Raw genomic sequence first — 19,716 nt, 5'->3', positions numbered from 1 at the left:
ATTTTCTATTTTAGCTCTTCAGTCATTTTTTTAAGAAGCAAAGAAAAAGAAGTTTCTAAATAATTTTGGTGCCCTGAGCATAATTTTATCAAGTAAAATGACAAAATATGACACTATTATCAGTATTGGAATTTTGAAAAAGTTTTCTTTTCAAGTCCTTCCTTCTGGACACGGTTTGGCAAAAGTGCACTTCAGTCCCTTATTGAGGCAAAGCAATGCTGATTTCTTGGAAAAGGGCTGAACTTTGAGTTAAAAGACTAAAAGACTGTCAATCTGTCAAATATTCAATCAGTCAACATTTATGAAGCACATACTGTGTTTCAGGCAATGTGCTAAGCACTGGGGATACACAAAGAGCCAATAATTGTCCCTGCTGTCAAAGAGTCTATAATCTAATGGATCTGGTTCCAAAACTCTGTGATGTTAGGCAAAAAATCTTAACATATCTCTGCTTCCATTTCCATATCATGTCCTACTTTAAATTACCTTTCTCGCAGCACTGTTGTGAATTTTCTAAAGAATTATACCATTCCTTTCAAGGAAAATTACTTCTCAATTAAGATAAATATTTTATATAATAATCACACTATAAAAACACAATGTTAAATCCAGAAAAGGATTCAGTCATATGTTCCTCTAGTTCTAAAATTCTAATCAATTTCCAGTAATCAACTTATAGCTACATTTCTTTCCCAATTTAGAAAACAAAATAAACAAAACTACATTGATGGGATAATAATTAAATGAGAACTTCCCAGATAGACTCAGAATAGAAGTGGATGTATATTGCCAGCTATGTTTATATCTATGAAACATGAAAAATCTGGGCAGGATAGAATAAAAATAAACAAAAGTAGTTATTCAGCAGGGATTTTAAAGGAAAGAAATGAGAAAATGGTTACAAAACATCTAGGGAAGGGTCACAGAAGATCAAGTCATCCCAATAAAACATACCTGCATTACTATATGCATATGAATTGCATGAAAACATGACAAAATAATTTGTGGCTGTGATTACAGCAGTACTTTCAGTAGCTTTTGCCTCTTTTTGTATTGCCAGTATTTACCATACCAAATCAATGTTTATTTATGGAATGGTTCTAATTTGAAAGCTCTCAGAGAACAGAAACAAATGTCCTGAGTCTCAAGAAGGACAGAAGTCCAGATTTGTTTGCTTGCTTTTGAAGAGAAGTATCTTCAAAACATGGGTCAATGGAATCAACTGTAATTTCTGACAAAATTATAAATCCCTTTATTAAAAGGAAGGTTTGTGAGCATTTGGAAAGAGAAGCAGTAATATTGAAGAATAAGAAAGGTTTCATTAGCAAAATGTCTTATCCAACTAACCTCATTTATTGCTTTTCATATTATTATTATCTTTGTAGATCATTTTTACCTTTGTAGGAATTATTATGTAGATATTATTACCTTTTTAGGAAATGCTATATGGACCATAAAACTGAATTTCTAGTTTTATCATTATCTCCTCATCTGAAAGACTCTCATGTTATTCTTCCAGATGAGAAGGAGATGATCATAAAACTACATATATTTGTAACTGGCTTCAAGACTGAGCTGCAAAATTAGGAAAAATTAAATAAGCATATGCACATATGTATCCATTTTACTAGGACAAGAGAAAGCATATTTGGTTAGATAGACATCTTTGTGAAAATGCTTTGGGTGTTTTATGTACTACAAGCTCAACATGAAAAAAAATGTTATTATAGTCAGAAAAGCTAATACAATCTTAGGTTACTTTAAGAGAAAGACAATGTATAGGGAGTGCCAAGTATGTGGAAAATTTGAAGAGTGCCTAAAGGAGCACTACTAAGCTGTTCCTAGATTCCTATAGATTTAGAGCTAGAAGTAGCATTAGAGGCCACTGGGTTCAACCAATTCATTTTACTGAATTGAATCAGTGTTTAAGTAATTTGCAAAGATTGGAGAGAAGGACACTTGGGTTCATTGCTCACATGTAAAGAGAGCATCTTCTCTTGAGACTGATTGATTAAATCCTATCACATGCATTGGAGATAATAATCCATTGACAAGTGGATGCTGTTTTTCAAGAACACATTGAATTCCTGTTTTTTCCCCTTATTTTTATTATTGCTTTTATTTTGATTAGAATATTTGATTTTTTCCCTTTGTCTCATTTCTTGTACTAAAGGTACATACAATTAATATTATTTTTCTGTAGTTATATATATATATATATACATATATATATATATATATATATATATTTGCTATAATATTAATTCATGCCCCAAAAGCTTTAAACTGTGGAAACCTGCCATTTATTGATAAAATTTTGTGGAACTGTGATTAATGTTTGTGTCTGATTCTAGAAAATGGGATAAAGAACAAGGGGAACAGACTTAACCTGAATAGTGCCAAAAAGAGCACACAGGAAAAACTAGTGTGAAACTTGAGGTTCTAAGGCTTCACATATGTTAAGTCATAGGACTTCCTTGTATCTACACTCTTTGTGAAGTACTCAGACAAGTACCAAAATTTGACTATCATCCTGACTCCCCATATCCCTGAGAATGACAAAAATCAGACCAGGAAATAACACTTCCCTATCAAAATAAAATTTTATTTCTTGTTCTTCTTATAGTATGGCAACTTCCTGTAGTCTTGGCTGCAAATGGGCAAGTGAAATATTACTGCATTCTGTCCTACAGACTTGTGGGATAGAAATTACTTTATATTGGACCTATACAAGGGTCTATTATGAATTTATTCTTGCTTACTCAACATTTTATATACATAGATTTTGGTATTTTTATTCTGATTTTGAATTTTTTCTTTCTACCAAAAGTTTAACTTTCTTCCATTTTTTTTCCTTCTTTCTTTATATTTTTGAGGGTTTTTTTTGTTTTGTTTTTCTCTTCTTTTGATAATTGACTCATACACCCCCATAACTCGACATTGCATCCTGAGCTGAACTGGGTGATTTTTAACACCTACTTCAGGGGTGGTTTGCATTTTAATAAAAATCCAAGATTTTGAAATTTTGTTCGAGAAAAGATCTTCAAGGAAAAAGCTTGCTAACTCCTAAAATCCAGAGAATGAACTGTTGCAGAAAGATTCCAGAAAATCTACACTACATCAAGAAGATCCAGGATGAACTTTGGATGTGGTTGATTGAACTGGTTTGATTGAACATTTATTTGAATGTATACTCCTATGCCAAAAGGGGACTGCCCCCTAATTGGTTTTTGTCAAATGCACCCAGGAAACATTGGTTTTGCTGTCTGTCTTCTTTTTCCCTCTTCTATCTAACTATTGAAATTTCCTCTTAGAAGGTGAAATTATATATGCACCTTCAGTTAGAAAACTTAAGGGTGCAGGATGATGACTATGTTTAGTGATCAATTGGGGAGAGTAGTCTCCCAATCATCATCGAGGGGACTGCGAACTTTAGATTACTCCACCCTACTTAGTCTAACAAAATCAGAAATGTCTACACCCATACTTAAGGATTAAGTATCTAGGAGGATGGCCTATGATAGAAGTGTGCTAGCAAATGACAAATCAGAAATAGCTGACAGACCCCTGGGCTGTCCTAAGTCAAGCTTAAGCTACCAATGGTACAGGTGAGAAGCAGGAAAGTGATGTAAAACTGTTCATATATTTGGTGTCAGTTTCTCTATTGGGGCTCTTTCAGTGGAGAAGTGGCTCTGGCTGGCAGTGCGCTGAATGTTTTGACATCTTGGCGTGGAGGCAGCTATTGTCTGGTTTAGTGGCAAGTTTTCCTTGATACTATACTAGGAGAAGCTGAGTGGCTATTTCAGGTTCAGACATCTTAGCTGAGCTCTCTTGGAGTTTAGGCTGATACTTTCTCCTTTACCTTCCAAAACTATCTCTTAGAGAAAGCCTCTAATCTTCTGCGGGAGAAATCCTACACCTTTTCCCTCTCCCTTCTCCTTAATTTCTTTCCTCTATATTAATTAAAATTACCATAAATTTCCAGCTGACTTGGGTATTTTATTTGGGATATCCCCTGGTGACCAAAATTAATTTAGGTTAGGTCACAACCCTAAAATTATCCTTACACAAAGCAAAAAGTATAGAAAGAGGAACTTAAATTAAGATCTTTCTGATTCCATGCCTACTGTTCTAGCCACTATTGCCTCTGAAAGAATGTATATGCTTAAAGATGGAAGATAACAACAGGTAGAAACGGTAATGAAGGTATTCTAAAAGATGTCCAACCTAAAGAATGAAAGGATTGAAAATTCAACCAAGAAAAAAATGAAGGGGGTGTCTGTTTCACAATAAATTGCCAGTAAGAGAAAATATGTCTGGTTTTCAGTAGTTCATTTTACCTTTTAGTCTTCCTCTCTTCTCTTCTAGGCTCAGGGAAGTTGTTGGAAGAAGCTCAATCAGGGACCTCTCAAGATTCACTACATTTCCAGTTTTAGACATATAGCTAGTTTTGTATATATCTTTTTGCAAGTTATCTTCCCCATTGAATTGTAAGGTCCTTGAGGATAGGAATTGTCTTCGTCCTCTTTTGCACTTATGAAAATACCTAGCAAGTAGTAGACACTTAATAAATGTTTATTGATTGATTGTATAGAATGCACTTTAGTACTGGAGGAAATGAAGAGGTATATAAATTGGTTCACTCCACACTTAACTCTTTTGACATCCCCAACTTATTCAATGAATGGCTTCTTTCCATGACTCCAATTGCCATACCAGGGGTAGCTTTACCAGTAGGTAGCTTCCAAAATATCAATTCTTCCACCTTCACCATTGTGACAGAGGTTGGCACTAGAGAAAAGTGCCAGGCTGAAGAGTATGTGAACCGGAAGTGGAATCCAGAGGAGGAGGAGACTCTGTCTTAGAGAACATTGAGGGTCTCTCGGTCTTGAGAAACCAAAGAGAGAAGTTGGGGAAAAGACTTTCTCCTAAGGGTTACCTACTTTCCCTGCTGGTGACTAGAAATCTTTTCCCCCCAACACTTCTCAATTGAAGGGACTTCTGAAGAGAAACCTGAGCAGACTTTTGCCTCAGCTCCTGTTCCCCAGGGGTGAGTCAACCTGACTCTCTCTCAGGGAGGCTCAGGCTGCCAAGGCCTGAGTTCCCCCCAAACTCAATGAGGGAGGGGAAAGGGTTTATATAGAGAGAGGGACCCCTTTCCCCACTTTCTTTTTCCCAATCTTCCCTGCCCATTATTCCTTTTGTATTACCTGATTGAATTAACATTAAAAGTTATCTGTTCCCCAATCTGCGTGTGAGTAAATGGATCAAGGGGAGACCTTTTTGTTTCCAGTAGTGGAGGAGGAACAAGAGCGAATTGGGGAGAGCAACTTTAGCTAAGGAGGGAAGTTAGAAGAGGGAAAATCTTCAAACCCCTCTCCTCTCTCTGAGCCAATTCATTATATCTGCTGTCTCCTCTGAACCCCACTTCGAGAAGGGGGTTCTCCTCTCTTTCTCTCTATCCATACTGAAAGTACAAACTTCCCACGGGGGACAAAACTTCCCTCTTTATCTTTTTCTAATACACCAAATCTACTTCACTTGTTTCATTCATTAAGATTTTCTACTAGATTGGAAGCTACTTGAGAGCAAGGACTATTGCTTTTTAATATCTTCAATACCTAGATTATAGTAGGCACTTAATACATGTTTTCTCCATTTCTTAAATGAATCCTTAACAGTATCTTTGAGGAAAGATTTAAATATCTTAAATATCTTGGGGAGGTAAGGGTTTATATATCTTAAAATAATACCTACTTAGATCAAGAATAGTTGAACAACAATTAAAAAGCCAGACTAGGGCATTAAGGTGAGTTGGAGGAACTATCCCAGGAGAGAAGAAAGAGATGGCTAATAAAGAGGAGGTCAGAGAAGGGGCATGGGGTGAAAGATGAGTTATGTCTTCCTCATGGTTTTGCTTCTTCCTGTCCCTGGCTAGTATACTTAAAACATGTTGATTTCTTTCTTCATATAGCCCAAGTGCTCTAGGTTACCAGCTCATATCCATACAACAAAAAACAGAGCCCTCATTAGCAGCTTGTTTGTTCTGATCTTTGAAAGGCATGAAACACAATTAACTGCCTTTAAGACAGCATCAGAAGCTCAGTCTCCTCACTAATTGGCAGTCATATTTTTGAAAGTCATATTCTTTATTTCATGAAACCACAGAGTTCAAATATTCAGAAGCAAAATTACATATATACATGCATATATATACATATGTAGATAACAAGAATTAGGTTATGGTAAGTGGACTGAGCCTTATCTTGATGGGAAATGGATCACCCTTGTAAAGACTACTTGATATATGAGATGCTATTATGGTTCCATATCAGTCCTAGCCCTTATGAGATCATAGGTCCATGTTGGCAAACCTATGGCACATGTGCCAGAGAATGCTGGAATGGACTTCTACTGGTGCCTGAGGACATTTCTCACATGACTCACCCCTCTGTCAGGCAGTCCAATGGGAATGATTCCTCCCTTCCCTGCCTGGGGTAAGGTGAGGGGCTCTCATATGGCATGAGGGTTGCAGTTTGGGCACTCAGTCTCTAAAAGATCCCCCTTCACTAATATAGGCTATCCAGCAAGGATGGCTATGCCTTGCTTCCAAGTCAGACCCAATTTCTTTTTAAACCACTCCAACAATGATTTAAAAAAAAACTTTACCCAATAAACAAACAGATATGAAAGAAAAGAAATTTCAATAAGGTAATCCACACAAAAATCTGAGTTTGAAATTCCATTCTTTCACTTACTTTTTGTTTGAAATTATGTAAGTCATGTAACCTCTTTCCTCACATGTAAAATGAGAAGATTGAACCAGATAACTTCATAGGACCCTGTTGTTTAAAAAACATAATGTAGGTGACAGAAGGAACAATAAGGAACAAAAAAATCCCCACTTTCCACAATGAGTTCTCTAGTTCTGAATTCTTATGTATTTCCTACCCACTTTGTTCTGGTGACACTTTCAATTCTGATTGGTATGCAGGGCCACTTCAGTATGAGGTGCTCCAGATTTACATTTGTTTGCTCTTTTGATCTTTTTATATATTTACTATTTTGGAATGTACCCTCCAATCTTAAAAAAAAAAAAAAAACTTTAAAAAAGCCTTCACTAGCATCATATTCACTCAAGCTATTGTCCTATTATATTCTTTCCCACCCTTTCTCAGCTGAACTCCCAGAAGCTCTCTACATCCTTTCACTTCCTGTCTTTTTATTCACTACTCAACCCTTTGAAATCTTTTTTGCATATATTTGTCATCTGTTTTTCAGATCTCATATGTTATCTTTGCGCCAACCCTATTCCAACTCTATTTTCAGTCACCTAGATTCTCAATATTGTTACATCCAGTTCTTTATTCTCCAACATCCAATCAGTTTATAAATTTTGTCATTTCTACCTGTATGTCTATTATATCTTTTCTATTCATATAGCCACCACCATATTTGAGGTCCTCATTACCTTTGGCCTAGACTATTACTACAGGTGACTAAATAGTGTTTCTTCCTTTCTCTCCACTCCAAACTATCCCCCAAATGACTGCCACTTCTCTACTCAATAAACTCACATTGCTGCCTAGAAGCTCTAGGATCAAATATCACTCAACATGTATAATCATTCTTTTAATTTCTATTTTTGTCAGTTTTAGAATCATTATGATGGTAACATCTGTCCCAAAGGAATGGGAGGTCCACAATCACCAAACTACACTGATCAATACCAGCAAAAGAGAAGAGGAATGAAAGGCACTCCTATGGCAGGGATTGAGATCATACCAAACCCATGTTTGCCTTGATAGCTTAACTAGATGAGAACACATTCCAAACAACTAACATGAACACGCCTCAGACTAGGTGATAAAAGGGCTTGGATATTGTATGTGAATCATTTTGCTAGAATGAGGAAAGTTGTCCATGCTCTAGTGATCATCTATCAATGAAATTGTTGAGAAGGGGGAAAATTCCAGAAATTATTGGAGTAAGTGTGGTGATCTAGCTAAACCCCCTGAGAAGAATGTGTGTGTGTGTGTGTGTGTGTGTGTGTGTGTGTGTGTGTGTGTGTGTGTGTATATATATATATATATATATATATATATATAGAGAGAGAGAGAGAGAGAGAGAGAGAGAGAGAGAGAGAGAGAGAGGAAAAGAGGGCATGGTTTCAGCTTTTGCCAGCTTCTCTCCCACTTCCCTTTGACTAGAGAAGGACAATATGGCACCTTCTATCTTTCCATCTATGATCTATCATGCCAGTCTTAGAATAGCACCACTTTTGCACAGCATGTTACTAAAGGGTATCCCAGGTGGCCATATCTGTATTATTAAGAGCCACTTCAAGGTTCCTCGAGGAACCTAGCAAAGAGTATCAATATACCGAGCTTGAGCAAGCCACAAATGGTAGAAAAAGGACTCCCAAATTAAGAACTTTGAGTTAACTCTTGTCAGTTTGTTCTCCTTCAACTTGAGTTAACACTTCCTTGAACCCGTATGAACTTAAGAAAGTGTATGTCACAGATGTGATGAGGAGGGAAATGCTCTGAACTAGTTAATCTTATTATACCACCTTAGTAAATATTCCTTTCTACAAGGACTTGAAAGGGGAAGTGAGACAGCTTGAAGTTACACAGGGAGAGAGTGGAACCAGTGTAGAACTTGAAATTAGGAGGGGATTATATTTGAATCAGCTGGATTTGAATTTGGACAGCAAGGAAGTACAGTGGATAGAGCACTGGCCTTGGAGTCAGTAAGAATCTTCCTGAGTTCAAATCTGACCATGTTACCATGAGGAAATTACTTATCCCTATTTCCTTAGTTTCCTCATCTGTCAAATGAGCTGGAAAAGGAAATGGCAGACAATCCAGCATCTCTGCCAAGGAAACTCCAAATGCAAACTCAGGAATCCTTACTCCCAGTGTCATAAATTCTGCTGCCTTACTGCAATAGATGATTGTTCTCATCTCTCTTCCAACTCAAATATGCTATGATAGTGTGATCCTATGATTAGGGGCAATAGCAACCACTCACCTAAGAGCCACCCCACAGTCACTCTCACCTGAGGCCACACTACATTCCAACTACCAGTGTAAAACAGACCTTGGGAATGGTGTTGCAACAGAAAGAGCTCGTACAAACAATGAAAACACCTGCTTGGAAGCCAACTGTCAGGACAGATCATGCCAGTGTTCTCTCCCAGAGTGCCAGATGGCAGAGAATTTTATGACTGCTCTTGAGCCATTATAAGATGATGATTTCCATAGGGAAAATGAGATTTCAATTTGCAGACCCACTTTAGCAAAACCCCATGATAATAAATTGCACAACTAGCCACTTAGCACTTTAAAAGAGTTCATCTTCTGAGAATATTCCCTTTTCCTCAAGTTTACCAGACACTCATTTCTATGACATATAATGTGATATTTTTTAAAGCATGCTTTCCTCATTACCGTAAATTCTGACAATTCTTTTTGTGGCTGTATCATCAACACTGGGCAATCAAGACTGTATCTTGCTTTCTGTCTCCAAAATGGGGCCCTCCTTGTTTCTTCTTTCTCATTCTTTTTGGCAAGGTGAACAAAGAATTCATTCTCTACAGTGTTGGTCAAAAAGAGTGGAAACCAAGAGAATTAATGGAGAATTATAATACCAGTCTCATGAATATTTGCTTGTTCATAAGACTTAAATTAGACTTAATTTAAAATTTTTAATTTATATCTAAGCTTTTCGAAAACTGAGGTGTTTTGCTTAATTCTGACAATAAAAGCTTCAAGGGTTCCTGGAGGCCTGGGTTACCTGAAGCTGAAGTTTTAGAATCAGGTAGCTCAGCTACTTATAACTGTTTTCCTGAGTAAGTTGCTTAGCCTTTTAGGGTTTAAATTTATTCATCTCTGAAATCAGGAAGCCCTAAAATAAGGTACCTACAGGTCCTTTCCAGCTCTAAACCTCTGATTTGAAGAAAGTTGAGGGAACCTACCTCCACAGAACAAAATTTGATTAGTGTAATTTCAAGGGCACAAAGAGATAAAGAAAATGCAAAGATGCTTAGTTTTCTCAATTTCTTATATCTGGTTTTTATAGGAAATTTCTCTGATAAAAGGCTAATTTCTGAAATTTATACAGAACTAAATCAAATTTATAGGAATGCAAGTCATTCCCCAATTGATCAGTGCTTTGATAAGGACAGCCCATTTTTAGAAGAAATTAAAATTGTCTTTAGTTGTATGAAAAAATGCTCCAAATCATTATTAACTAGAGAAATGCACATTAAAGCAACCTCACACCTATTAAATTGACTAATCTGACCCAAAAAGGGAAAATGTTGGAGGGGATATGGGAAAATTGCGATGCATGCTAGTATATTGTTGATTGAATGATGAATTGATACAACTATTCTGGAGAGCAATTTGGAACCAGCCCAAAGGGCTATCTGACCCAGCAAATATCATAGGGTGGGGGAAAGGACCTATCTATTTAAAAATGTATAACAGCTCTTATTGTGGTGACAAAAAATTCAAAATTGAAGGGATATCCATCAATTGGGGGATGATTGAATAAGTTATGGCATATGTTTGTACTGAAATATTACTGTCATAAGAAATGACAAACAGAACTTATTTTATTATCACTTTTTTCATTGTTACAAGGTGGAGTTATCTGGAAAGGAGAAGTGAGGGGAACATATTGGGAAATTAAAGTGGCATTGACATAAAAGTTATTAATAAAATAATTAATTTAATAATTAATAATAAAATTAATAAAAGAGTTTAAAGTAAAAAAGCTAATTGACATCCTTAAAAAGAGCAGTTTCAATTGTTTCATGATACTGGAAGTCAGATTACAAGGCATTAAGAAATGAATGGGGAAGACAGTGTGGGAGAGATTAGGTTTGGATCAACACCTCACACCCCACACCGAGATAAATTCAAAATGAGTGAATGATTTGAACATAAATAAGGAAACCTAAGTAAATTAGGTAAACACAGAATAGTATACATGTCAGACCTTTGGGAACGGAAAGACTTTAAAACCAAGCAAGACATAGAAAGAGTCACAAAATGTAAAATAAATAATTTTGACTACATCAAATTAAAAAGGTTTTGTACAAACAAAACCAATGTAACTAAAATCAGAAGGGAAGCAACAAATTGGGAAACAATTTTCATAAAAACCTCTGACAAAGGTTTAATTACTCAAATTTACAAAGAGCTAAATCAATTGTACAAAAAATCAAGCCATTCTCCAATGGATAAATGGGCAAGGGACATGAATAGGCAGTTTTCAGATAAAGAAATCAAAACTATTAATAAGCACACGAAAAAGTGTTCTACATCTCTTATAATCAGAGAGATGCAAATCAAAACAACTCTCAGGTATCACCTCACACCTAGCAGATTGGCTAACATGACTGCAGAGGAAAGTAGTGAATGCTGGAGGGGATGTGGCAAAGTAGGAATGTTAATTCATTGTTGGTGGACTTGTGAATTAATCCAACCATTCTGGAGGGCAATTTGGAACTATGCCCAAAGGGTGATAAAAGACTGTCTGCCCTTTGATCCAGCCATAGCTGGGTTTGCACCCCAAAGAGATAATAAGGAAAAAGACTTGTACAAGAATATTCATAGCTGCACTCTTTGTGGTGGCCAAAAATTGGAAAATGAGGGGATGCCCTTCAATTGGAGAATGGCTGAACAAATTGTGGTATATGTTGGTGATGGAATACTATTGTGCTAAAAGGAATAATAAAGTGGAGGAGTTCCATGGAGACTGGAACAACCTCCAGGAAGTGATGCAGAGCAAGAGGAGCAGAACCAGGAAAACATTGTACACAGAGACTGATACACTGTGGTACAATCGAACATAAAGGACTTCTCCATTCGTGGCAATGCAATGTCCCTGAACAATCTGCAGGGATCTAGGAGAAAAAACACCATCTACAAGGAGAGGACAAACTGTGGGAGTAAAAACACCGAGGAAAAGCAACTGCTTGACTACAGGGGTTGAGGGGACATGTCTGAGGAGAGACTCCAAATGAACACTCTAATGCAAATACCAACAACATGGAAATGGGTTCGAATCAAGAACATATGTGATACCCAGTGGAATCACGCATCAGCTATGGGAGGGGGGGGGGAGAAAATTATGTTTGTCTCCAATAAATAATGTTTGGAAATGATCAAATAAAAAAAGAAATGAATGGGAGACGAAAAATGGAAGCAACAAGAACTAATAAAATTTCTATAAAATGGAAGAAAAATATTGATGATTTGGGAGGATGGTAGAATCAAGTTAAGGTTATTTTTAAGATGAGGAGATTTAGGTGTATGTAAGTAATAAGGAATGAGTCCATTAATAAGGAGAAATTGAAAATTTAGGGGAAATAAGGAATGATCTATCTTCTAAAAGAGATAGAACAATATAGGATCTAGGGAACCACTAGATAGGTTACCTTTTTCAAGAAAAGTGAGCTTTGAGGGGCAGATAGGTGGCTCAGTGGATTGAGAGCCCAGCCTGAATATGAAAGATCCTAGGTTCAAATCTGACCTCAGATACTTCCTAGCTGTGTGACCCTGGGCAAGTCACTTAATCACCACTGCTTAGCCCTTTCCACTTCTGCCTTGGAAACAATATATGGTATTGATTCTAAGACAGAAGAAAAGAAAACTTTGTCTCTAAGACTAAAAAGGGCAAGAGAGTAGAAGATTAAGTTGAAATATTTTGAATTATAGAACCAGGGAGACCAAGGCACCCTTAGCAGATGGACTCCATGTTTTTTGATAAAGAACAAAGCAAGAAGGTCCTCTGCTGAAATGGAAGTAGAATGATATGGTCTCCATCAGCATCATCACAATGTCCTTGACCATCATGTGGTTAGAAATAGATGTTGTCTAAAGTCCCTTCCAACCCCATCTGAGATTTTGTGAACATTTGTGATCACCTGTATCAACTCTCAATAACTGGGAGACTCTATTGCTTGTACATAAATAAGGAAAGGCATAGTATTTTGTCATCTGTTATCCTCCTGATTACTTAGGTTAGTTTAGCATATTCTTAGCCTCTCTAAATTCAAGTCATTCCCTCTTGCCTTTAGGATCAAGTATTAACAGCTATCTTTGGAACTAAAAACTTGAATCCATCCTGCCTTTCCAATCATAGTGTCCATTACTTCACAAACTATACAGTTTAGCCAAACTGGCTGTCTTATTGTTCTTAATCCATGACACACTATTTCTCATCTCCACATCTTTGAACTGGCTGCCTTGTATGCCTAGAATACTCTCTTCTTACCCTTGGCAGCTAGAATCCCAGCTTTCCTTCAACAGTGAGCTAAAGAACCTTTCCATGCTCTCCTTTCCTACCCAAGCTGCTAGTGCCTTCCCCACAATGTTATGTAGATGCCTCTATATACAAATGTTGTCTCCTCTGTCTAAACTAAAAGCTTTGCAAAATCAGGAACTGTTTCATTGCTGTATTAATACCCCAGCATTATAGCAGATATAATAAATTCTTAATGGCTAACAATAGATATGTATGCATCCAGACATATGTATACCACTTTATATACATTACATATATATACACATATGTGTGAACACTGTTTGTATAAATATGTGTCTATGCATGTGGAATATGGGTGTGAAATATGATGATGATGATGATGATAATGATGATATCTACCCATATCTCCAGATATTACCAGGATGTTCTTAGCAATAAAGGAGTTTGATTTGTAGCCCTCTATTTTCCTTTCATTTTAATAACTAAAAACTTCATTTCTGCTTCCAATCCTTACGCTTACTCATTACCCAATGATAATAATAATTTATATAGCAATTTAGGATTTTCCAAAAGCTTTACATATATTATTTTATTTGATCATATAAGGTAAGAGGTATTATTATTCCCGTTTTATAGATAAGGAAACCAAAGCTGAGAGAGGATTAATGACTAAATCAGAATCCACATCTAACTAACTGTCTAAAGTAGTATTTGAACTCAGGTCTTCCTGACTATAAATCCAGCCTTTTATCCACTGTGCCACCTAACTGCCTATGAAACAGGGAAGATTAGGGAAACTATTGCCCCCAAAAGGCCAAATTCCTACCAGAATTCAAACAACTAAGTTAGTGGTAGGATTGACACTAAGATTCCTAGGCCAATGTTATTTCTACCACATCATGCTGCAATGGGAAAATATAATTTAGCTTGATGAAATATATTCATTTCATTAAATGAGGGAAGAGGACCTATACTTGGTTCTATGTATTAACTTTTAATGTGATGGGAAAATCCCATATCACCTAGATTCCTTGTTACCACACTGTTTTTGTGATCAGTTGATAAACCGATTTCTTTTCTCTCTGAACACTCTGAAATCTGCCACCTATGTTTGCTACTTTTAATATCTCCTGATAAATAATCCTCCTTAAAACTCCTAATTAATTTTCTTGCTTTTATCTGAGTCATGATCCCCCTCTTTTTTATTCCTTCCTTATTCTGAAACTGAGTTGGTTATAAAAACTCAAGTAAAATGTTTCATCTGATCAAAGGAGCTTGACAATTTCCTGAGAAACTTATCACCACCATGTTTCTCAACTCAGATCCTTCATTTTAATTAAACAATTACATTCTAATTATTTGGATTCTATTCACTTGACGTTTTTAAAGAATTAACAGGTTTTATAAAATAGAGAATTTTATCTTATTCCTCCTAATTATATTAAATGAACTCAAATCTCCCAATTAAGTGACATTTTGAAATCATGGCATTTTTCTTCAAAATATTGTTCATTATCTTAAATAGTTTCATAGCTATTGAAAAATAACATGGGCTGTGAATGAACTACAATAATAGATCCATAAATTGACTTTCTGCCCTAGGGTTAAAGCTAAATTTAGGATGTAGGTACAAATAAGTGGATGTGAACCTAATCTCATCTTACTCACTTTGCAAATACAGCACATGATGTCAGATTATAGACAATATTTATTGATAATAAATTCAAACCAGATTGTGCATCATAAGTGGTGCTAGAATCTAAATCTGGATACACAGAAAACAGGAAACAAGAAATTCATGTTCAAGTAGGCAACATGACAACTATTAAAATTATCAGATTAGTTCTAGCTCTTATGGACTATAGGAATCACTGAAATCCCCCTCATCATTCTAAGAATGAGAAAATTAAAACAGAGGCAAATGGCCTGTCCCAGCATAAGCAGACCTAATTAGTAAGTTAATACTTTCCACTACAACTTTTTCAAAACAGCACTGAATTAGAAATAGTTTAGATTTTATATTATCTAGCCTTACCTTCTCAATAATGTAATTTATCGTCAATAATAAAAACATTTATATAGTAAGGGCTAGGAAAAAAAAAACTTTCCTTTTAAGAAAACAACTTTTTGAAGTAGGTAATATAAGTTTTATTACACCCTCTCATACAAATAAGGAAACTGAGGCTTTGATAGGATATATAACATGGTCATATTTGTATAGCTAGCAAGGATCTGAAGTAGGATTCAAACCCAAGTCCTCTGAATCTGAATCCAATTTTCTATCCCTTCTATCATAGTCTACTTGCTGTTTGTCTCTCACGCATGATACTCCATCTTCCTTCTCCATATCTTTGAAGTGGCTGTTCCTCCATGCTTGGTATGCTCTCTCTTCTTACCTATACCTCTAAGAACCATTGACTTCCTTTAAGACTTGGTTCAAGAATCTTGTACAAGGGGACTTTCCCAGGCCCAATAGCTCTAAAGTTACTTTTTTAACTACTCTGTACACATCCAGTTAGTGTCAGCTTATGCTTATTCCTCAATTATAATGTAAATTCTTGAGAACATTTTACTTTTGATTTGTATTCCCAATTGCTATTTTATCAAAGGCTTTTTCTGCATCTATTGAAATAATCATGTGATTCTTGCTAGTTTGCTTGTTGATGTGGTCAATTATGTGGATGGTTTTCCTAATGTTGAACCAGCCCTGCATCCCTGGTATGAATCCTACTTGATCATGGTGAATGATCCTTCTGATCACTTGCTGGAGTCTTTTTGCTAGTATCCTATTTAAGATTTTTGCATCTATATTCATTAGGGAGATTGGCCTATAGTTTTCTTTCTCTGTTTTTGACCTGCCTGGTTTTGGAATCAGTACCATGTTTGTGTCGTAAAAGGAGTTTGGTAGAACTCCCTCTTTGCTTATTATGTCAAATAGTTTGTATAGTATTGGGATTAACTGTTCTCTGAATGTTTGATAGAATTCACAGGTGAATCCATCAGGCCCTGGGGACTTTTTCTTAGGAAGATCTTTGATGGCTTGTTGGATTTCAATTTCTGATATGGGATTATTTAGGAATTCTATTTCCTCTTCTGTTAGTCTAGGCAGTTTGTATTTTTGTATATATTCATCCATTTCTCCTAAATTGGTGTATTTATTGCCATATAATTGGGCAAAGTAATTTCTAATGATTGCCTTAATTTCCTCCTCATTGGAGGTGCTGTCCCCCTTTTCATCTTTAATGCTGTGAATTTGCTTTTCTTCCTTCCTTTTTTTAACTAGATTGACCAGTACCTTGTCTATTTTGTTTGTTTTTTCAAAGTACCAGCTTCTTGTCTCATTTATTAAATCAATAGTTCTATCACTTTCGATTTTATTAATTTCTCCCTTAATTTTTAGGATTTCTAATTTGGTTTTCTGCTGGGGGTTTTTAATTTGATCGCTTTCCAGTTTTTTCATTTGCATTTCCAATTGATTGATCTCTGCTCTCCCTTGTTTGTTAATATAAGCATTCAGGGATATGAATTTACCTCTGATTACCGCTTTGGCTGCATCCCAAAAGGTTTGAAAGGATGTTTCGCCATTGTCATTTTCCTCGATGAAATTATTAATTGTTTCTATGATTTCTTCTTTAACTAAACGGTTTTGGAGTATCATATTGTTTAATTTCCAATTGGTTTTAGATTTGGTTTTCCATGTACCATTACTAATCATTATTTTTATTGCCTTGTGATCTGAGAAGGCTGGATTCATTATTTCTGCTTTTCTGCATTTGTGTGCTATGTTTCTGTGACCTAATGTATGGTCAATTTTTGTGAATGTGCCATGTGGTGCTGAGAAGAAGGTGTATTCCTTTTTATCCCTATTTATTTTTCTCCATATGTCTATTAATTCTAATTTTTCTAAGATTTCATTCACCTCTTTTACCTCTTTCTTATTTATTTTTTGATTTGATTTATCTAAATTTGATAATGGTTGGTTTAAGTCTCCCACTAGTATGGTTTTATTGTCTATTTCTTCCTTCAATTCTCCTAGTTTCTCCATTAGAAATTTGGGTGCTATATTATTTGGTGCATACATATTGATTAATGATATTTCCTCATTGTCTATAGTCCCTTTTAACAAAATATAATTACCTTCCCTATCCCTTTTGATCAGGTCTATTTTTGCATTGGCTTTATCAGATATCATGATTACCACTCCTGCCTTCTTTCTATCAGTTGAAGCCCAGAAGGTCTTACTCCATCCTTTAATTCTGACCTTGTGGGTGTCAACCCGCCTCATGTGTGTTTCTTGAAGACAACATATGGTAGGGTTTTGGATTCTAATCCATTCTGCTATTCGTCTACGTTTTATGGGTGAGTTCATCCCATTCACGTTCAAAGTTATGATTGTCATTTGTGGACTCCCTGGCATTTTGATTGCCTTCCCTAATTCTAACCTTTTCTTCTTCGGCTCTACCTTTTAGTCCAGTGATTTACTTTGAAACAGTCCCCCTTGTCCCCTCCCTTGATGTTTCCCTTTTTAGTCCCTCCCTTTTTGTTCCCTCCCCCTCCCCCCTCTCTTTCCCTCCCTTTTTGTTCTCCCTCTCCCCTCCCCCCCCTTGGTTTTCCCTTCTCCTTACCCTTGTTGGGTAAGATAGAATTCAAGATCCCAATGGATCTGGATGTTTTTCCCTCTCAGAGCTGATTTCCCTGAGATTGAGGTTTAAGTAACCCCCCCCCTTCCTCTCCTTCTTATAGGAGTTTTCTTCCCCTCCCCTTCCCATGTGAATCTTTGTGTGAGAATGATTATTCTATTTGGTCTTTCTTTACCCCCTATTTATACATTACATTTTCCCCACATGTTAGTATACATAGGTTGATATAAATGTAGTCCTTATAGAAGAGAGTTTGAGTAAAAGAAGAAGATAACATTTTCCCCTTTCCTTAATATTTACCTTTTCAGGTATTCCTTGCTCTTTGATTTTCGGTATCAAACTTTCCACAGAGCTCTGGTCTTTTCTTTGCAAAAAGTTGGAAGTCTTCTATTTTGTTGAATGCCCATACTTTCCCTTGGAAGTATATAGTCAGTTTTGCTGGGTAGCTGATTCTTGGTTGGAGACCCAGCTCTCTTGCCTTTCTGAAGATCATGTTCCATGCCTTACGATCATTCAGAGTAGAACTTGCAAGGTCTTGGGTGACCCTGATTGGCATTCCTTTATATCTAAATTGTCTTTTTCTGGCTTCCTGTAGGATTTTTTCTTTTGTTTGATAGCTTTGGAATTTGGCAATTACATTCCTGGGAGTTGTGTTTTGGGGGTTTAGTGTAGAAGGTGTTCTGTGAGCTCTGTCAGTGGCTGTATTGCCCCCTTGTTCTAGAATCTCTGGGCAATTTTCTTTGATTATATCTTGTATCACCATGTCCAGTTTGGTGTTTATTTCTGGCTTTTCTGGGAGTCCAATTATTCTTAAATTATCCCTTCTCCCCCTATTTTCCAGATCTATCACCTTGTCGGTGAGATATTTTATGTTCTCTTCTAATTTCTTGGTATTTTGGCTTTGCTTTATTAATTCTTGCTCTTTTACACGATTGTTGTTTTCCAGCTGCCTGATTCTGGCCTTTAAAGCCTGGTTTTCTTTTACAGTTTCATCATACCGGTTTTGTAGATGCGTGAATTTCTTTTGCATTATTTCCAACTTTTCCTCCCAGAAGGCTTCCATCTTTTTGGTCATTTCTGATTCAAATTCTTCATAGGTTTGTGGAGAGTTTCCATTTCCTTTGGAAGGTTTTGGAGCATTTTCTTTTATATTATCTTCTGTCTGCTCTGTATTTTGTATTTTGGCTCCATAGAATGTGTCCAAAGTCGCCCCTTTCTTCTTATTTTTCTTGGTATTTTGGGGCTTCTGTGGTTCTGTGGAGTTTGCCATTTCTGAATGTGGAGGATTAGTTTTTCTTGTCTCTGTCTGGTGTTCAGAGGCTTTAGTCCTGGGCAGATGGTTCTACGAGCTTTCCCTGGGTTAAACTGAATATGCCTCACTGGAACTGGAATGGAAGGGTCGGACCACGAGGCCACACTCTCCCCCCGGCTCGCTTTCTGGAAGTTGCCTTCAGAATCGCTGGCTGTGAGGCTGTTTCGTTGGCCTGCGGGGGGATGGGCTGCAGCTAGCCCAAGCTCGGAGGGCAAGGACTTTCACTGAGACTTGGATAGCAGGATCCAGCCCGTGAGGCTGTCTTGCCCGCCCTGAGGGTTGCTGTTGTTTCGACCAGCTCTCTGCAGCGGAAGCCCCAGGCAGTAACTTTCACCAGGACTGTAGAAGGCCCTGAGGGTTCTGCTCTCTGAGCCAGGCCGGGCTGCGGCTTCCGGGAGCCTTGGACTCTGCGCTCCTACCCCTGAGGTCCGAGGGATCTCGGGTTCTGGCTTTTAAGGGGAGCCGTACCTTTTGATCCGGGTC

At 36.8% G+C, this 19,716-nt stretch overlaps 1 long non-coding RNA gene across 2 annotated transcripts in view; it reads right to left on the bottom strand.

The window, feature by feature from the left end:
- Nucleotides 1-19,716, bottom strand: part of LOC103104261 (uncharacterized) — a 157,086-nt gene that overhangs the window by 16,033 nt on the left and 121,337 nt on the right. Inside the window, exon 1 of one of the 2 annotated variants that reach the window (XR_464801.3) lies at nt 9,453-9,638. The exons of the other annotated variant lie outside the window; for it this stretch is intronic. This is a non-coding gene — a long non-coding RNA (uncharacterized LOC103104261). Of the gene's footprint in view, nt 1-9,452; nt 9,639-19,716 lie in introns of those variants that run through there. 2 annotated transcript variants of the gene reach the window in all.

This window comes from Monodelphis domestica, chromosome 3 (assembly GCF_027887165.1).
Source record: "Monodelphis domestica isolate mMonDom1 chromosome 3, mMonDom1.pri, whole genome shotgun sequence".
NCBI lineage: Eukaryota > Metazoa > Chordata > Mammalia > Didelphimorphia > Didelphidae > Monodelphis > Monodelphis domestica.
This window is presented reverse-complemented; position numbering and strand designations above follow the sequence as displayed.